This window comes from Octopus bimaculoides, chromosome 6, assembly GCF_046866305.1.
Source record: "Octopus bimaculoides isolate indiv1 chromosome 6, ASM4686630v1, whole genome shotgun sequence".
Taxonomy (NCBI): domain Eukaryota; kingdom Metazoa; phylum Mollusca; class Cephalopoda; order Octopoda; family Octopodidae; genus Octopus; species Octopus bimaculoides.
The window spans coordinates 59,069,429-59,075,584 of NC_142933.1; positions in this window are offsets into that span (position 1 = coordinate 59,069,429).

A 6,156-nucleotide genomic window follows, 5' to 3' on the forward strand; every position below is an offset into this window, starting at 1 on the left:
TGAACAGAACCTCTAATCATCCCCCAAATGTATTAAAATCATTAGTAACAGGAATTTCAAGCAGAATTACACAATTATCAGCTAATATTGATATATTTAACTCATACTCCCACTGCTATAACTCTACTCTACTTAAGGCAGGATACAATCAGGAGATTGCATTCCTTAATTCAGAAAGTTTGAAATCAACTAAACAATCAAGAAAATGAAAATGTGAAAAAGGTTCATCTTATCTAGCATATAGATCTACCATAATTGCCCATAACATTCCTATTAAAATAAAGAATAAGATGTATAACAATAATAAAATAGATACTAAGGATGGTAAAATATCTTGCATGCATAATAATACCAATGAGAAGAATGGAGTCAATTCTAACAATAACATAAATGCTGATAATAATAACATTATTAATCTAACTAGAGGTTCAAAAGATGGCAGAGGACTGAATAAGATCCGTTTTCATAAACATGAGAATACTAAGAATAATGATATGGTCTAGTATAGCCTTTCTTTCAATTGCGCAATGTCTACTAATATATATAATAAATTTATGGTGATTTTGGAGAAAAACTTCCCAGCTTCACATTGATATAGCAAACTCTTCTCTTGTAGGAGAATCAGAGTCTCATACTCTACCCTTTCAAATCTAGGTACAATTATAGCCCTCTTGAACAGAAAAAATATAAACTTAGCCTGCAACATTAATAATTATAATAGTAATAGTGGATTAACCCATATTAATGATTCTAATAGCAGTAAGAATCAATAGTGTCAAGTATAATACTGATGACCCACGCTCAGCTTGTAACAATGCAGTCAGCAAAGCTAATATTAATGGAGCCAATAAACCACAAATGAAACACCAAGAAGTACCCCAAATGCAACCATTACAGGTTGATGGCATAATATCTAATGATACAATTCAAGGCAGTAGGGTTAATAAATATAAGTAATAATACCTATTGTAATAACTCTAATAATGGTGACATAACACTTGATAATACACAAAATTTGAGTGGTACCCCAAATGATGACACTATAAATATTAATAATAGGATAAGTAATGCTAATAATAATAATAATCGCAGTTGCAATTGTAGGGAAAGATCCCAATGCCTGCTATTAGGTCAGTGTTTGGCTGGTAATCTATAATATAAATTTGACATGGGCGAACGTTGTATTATTTCTTGTCTTGAGGTTCACAGTCAAATAGCTGGGTGGATTCGCATGAAAAATGGCACACGTGGAGACTGGTGCATAGATTGGAATGCAGTTTGTATTTTTTCCTAGCCACTGCAGTTACCGACAAAATTGATTAAAACAACCTGTATGCATGTGTGTGTGTGTCACTGAAGTCATTCATACATACATGCATACATAACCACTCTCTCTCTCTCTTTGTCAATCACTCACTACAAAAACTGAATAAAAAAATTTCAGTTATCTCTCTCTCATATACACACCATCAACATTACTCTCTCTGTCTCTTCACACACACTCACAAAAGCAATTCATATACACACCACACATTCTGTCTTGCACATCCCATCAAACACACACACACACGCACACACATCAATTCTTCCGTCTCATGCAACTTCAAAAGAACTTCACTCATACAACCACGCTCTCTCTGTCTTTTGCTTTCACGCCGACTTCAAAAGATCCCCTTTTTTCCCCAACCACATTAAAAAAATATTTTCACTTGTCCGGGCATTGCTATTACAGACAAATTCACAACAATTCGACTCAAGAGATAAACACAAACAGCCTCGGGCTGACTGCAAAACTCCTACCAAATTATCTGCAAAGACACACACATACACACACACACGTTCATTTCATATATCTTCTTTCAATTTCTGCTCTCTGATTAGACAAACATCTAATACAATAACTCTCACCTACATTTTATTCTCTAAAAAGGTATGTGTCTATTTTTTCTATAAGCATATAACAATGACTTATTCCATACTTCTCAACTTAGCTTTTATCATCACTTTTCTTAAATCGGATACATCTGCTGTTAAGTTGCAGAACTTTGGCAGTACAGTTACAAATCATTTCTGCTTTACTTCTTACATACAATTTCCCCATAAATTCTTACAGTTTTATTTTTTGGTGATGATTGAAATGTCAAACATTTTCTAACTGTTAAAGCAATTCTTCACGTCAACTTCTTAATGCCTCTTCTATTTTTTCCTAGTCCCCATACTTACCGAGAAAATCGATTAAAACTATTTCTAATGCAAATCCCCTCTTTGTTCCACCATTAAAACAACCAGTTGCTCACACAGCAACAAGGGGACTTCAGCCAAAACTTTCACTATGCTGTCTCTCTTCTTTCACCTCTTTGTGGGGTTAATTATTTTCATCTTTAGTTACAGTTTCCCATTCAAACTACATAGTATGCAGAATTGTCACATTAATACATTAGGGTGTTTTGAGGGAGATTTGGCTGCTATTTCTATCAGGTCTACCTACCATGTAGAGGTCTGAACTTAATTTTTATTCACAGATTTGCATTTCAAAAATTTAACATCTTTTCCAGAAATCAAGTATCGTAAAAATTTTCTACCATGACCTCACATTTTTCTATGTATGTGTGTGTACCTACCATGACCTCACATTTTCTATGTATATGTGCGTACCTTAAAAGATGTGATTAGACAGAGGTCCAATAGAATAGTTCTCAGAAACAGACTATGTACAAATTCTTTCTTCACAACTCCTTGAAGCTGTTTTCTGTGAAGATATTTTGGAAAGACTTCCCTCCCCCATTTTCTCCCAAATGTGTTTAATTAAAAAAATTTTTTTGCCAAAAATCCCTGTTTTCGGATACGGAGGTTCGGGAAAATTGCCAAAAATCAGCATTGTGAAATTTTCCCCCTTTCCCCGCACCAACTTCTTCAATTTTGTCTTTTTTCCCCAACACTAGCCCTAACCCTGACCCGAAAACTGTAACTGTAAGTACAGAAATGTTTTGAAATTTTTGTCCGGATCATAATGTCCGTATTTTTCCGCATATTTAGAAAAAAATATTTTATGAAGATTTTTGGAAATTTTTTTCAGAATCATAATCGTATTTTTCCACAAATTTTGAAAAAAAAATGCTGAAAAATGTTCAAAATGAAGGAAGTGGGGGTGAGGATAATTTAGAAATGTTGATTTTTGCCAATTTTTTTGCAGATTCATATTCCCTATAGCCGAAAAGGAGGGGGATTATGTTGGAAAAAAACAATTTTAAGAAAGGGTGGTTTTTGGGGGTGTGGAACGGGCGAAGCTGTTTTCTGACGGTGGTGGTGGGGGGTTTTATACAGCTGGAGGCTCCAATCGAAATGATAAGGTTGAGAAATACTGTTTGAGATTATGCCTAACCAAAAACGATCACTGCTACATCATCCAAACAGACTGGGTGAAACCGGGCTCAGCTGCTAGTATTATATATAAATGTACAGTATTAACAGAAACTTATAATTTCATTTACATTGAGTGCTCTGTAAATATGAAAAAACACTTGAATAAGCATTTTTCATCCTTTAGACCTAGGCATAAAGCCAGCAGTACCTCATTATCTATGAAAATCTGGGAACTCAAAGATAATAATATTAAATTCAGCCTAAAGTGGGATATAGTCCATAGAGCTCAGCCATATACAAATAGCCAGTATGGATGTAAACTATGTTGTATGGAGATATATGAAATATTCAAATTTAGAGATAAACAAAACCTAATTAATAATAAATTAGATTTTAAAGTGTCATGTGTTCATGGGATTACTCATACCTTTAAATACCTTATAAGCAGGTAATAAGTATTCATTCTGTACTTTGGTAGCATGAGTTATCCAGGGTGTCATATCATTCATAGCCTACCCTCTATTATCTCAAAATCTATTCAGTAATGTTTTCTAATAACTCTTAACCCCTTTAATCTATAAACTTCCAATAATTATATTATATATTTACCCCTTCAGTGTTGGGAGTCTCTTCCCTCATAGTTAGTATATCATATAAATTTTACAATGGGTCACTAAATCTTGCACCTCCCCTATTTATAAAGTATACCATCTAAGATCTGTTATTATTCTACCTAGATCAGTGTCTTTGATGTATTTTAGAAATATGTTATAAACCCATTTCCATTAATATTTGATACATATATTTTATTTTATATTGTATTAATAATAACATGTGTAGGAATTCTTTTCAATATACCAATATAATTTATAAAATAATTCTTACTTTATTTTACTCTATATCCTTATTTATAACTCTTTTATATCATTCTGCAAAAAATATTTCATAAAATTTTTATATTTTATATTAAATTTTTATGTATTTGTATACCCTCTTATACAATTGTGTAGCTTCTATAGCTTATAAAAGGTTTGACAGTTTATAATTTCTTTTCATAAATTTCACTGTATAATATAATATAATATTTTTTTATATTTGTAATTACACATTATATTCTATATTTGATATCTTTCTACATTTGTATATCCTTTTATATACTTTCTTAGTGCTTATAGTTTATAAATAATTTTTTTTTGACAATTCATAAGGTCTTTTATATAATTTACTGGATATAAGAATTCTTATTTTATTATATTTTTTAATCATACAATATATTCATTAAGTGTTTACATACCCAAATTATTGTATCTGAATGTACTCCCTTATACATTTAGTATACCTCCAATTCAATTACCCATATATTGGATACCATTTTTTACGATATCTTGGATACCATTTCTTACGATATCTTATATTTATCCACCCGTAATGAAGGGAATAGTTCTTATATTAGTTTAAAATATACTATGAATTTCTATTCATTTGATAATTTAATTCCGTTATACATTCATTATAGAATACTTTTATCATGATCTATACACTATGTTTAAGAAAAATCTTAATATTTTTTCTTATATATTAAAGTGTTTCATTATTAGGTTTTAAATTTAATTTCTATCCTTCTACATTTTGATTAAAATTTTCTCACTTTAATATTATAAATTTTTAAAGTTATATTTTACTACCTCCCTTATCCTTTGATTCTAAATTCTACCCCTAAAGTTTATATTACTTATCCCTTTGTTTTTTTTTTTTCATTATATTCCCCTTTAATATGATAATCAAAATAAGTATTGGCCATCCCTATCTTTCTTTTTTTTCTTCCAATTATCATCCTTTCCCCATCAATTATTCCCTTACTGCTAACCCTATACCCTATCCTTTTGTGTAGATAAAGCTAGAGATATGTTTCCAATACATTGAGAGTCTAGAAGATTGTCTGACATTAATAGATTTATCATTATTAACTAGAATACAGTTGACAACTCCCAATGGATTTGACTCTAAATGGTTGAAGACTACATTCTACATAAAGTCTTCTAAGTGTAAGTAATTTGGTCACCATTCTTTTTATCCTGACCCCCACTATTTTCTCTGCTACTCTCTAAATTATAGTAGACTTGATAAGGTATGCATTATTTTCTAAACTCATTCTGTCACAGATGACAAAAGAAACAATGTAAATATTTTGAGTTCCATTATTGATATGAATATGTTAAGGAAATGGTTGTATCCTTTATATCTTAAGTTTATGCAGTCATCTGATGAAAACAGTTTCTTTCAAATGATGTAATGTTTTCATTAATCAATTAAAGGAGTTGCATTGTCTGCAAATACAGCAGGTATATCAGATACAAACACTTCTGCACAGAGTCTTGGTATTCAATATTCAGTTAATATTATTTGGGTGTGCAGATTATACTGACCTAGTTAAGGTGCCTCAATTTAAGTACCTAATTCAACAGAATCTTAATTGTATATATATATATGTATATATATATATATATATATATATATATATATATATATATATATATATATATATATATATATATATATATATATATATATATATGCATACATATGCAGATTTTATGTGTACAAATAAATGTACAACTGCTACTGTTTAGTCGATGTAGATTATCATCATTCAGTCTGCTTCCAGTATAGTAGTTTATACTTGATAGGCTACTAATTATGATATACTGAGGAAATGTAGGAGAAATTACAGCAAACACAAGTTTATGTCATTTGCTCCTATTTTAGTAGTATAGTTCTTTAGAACTTTCTTCT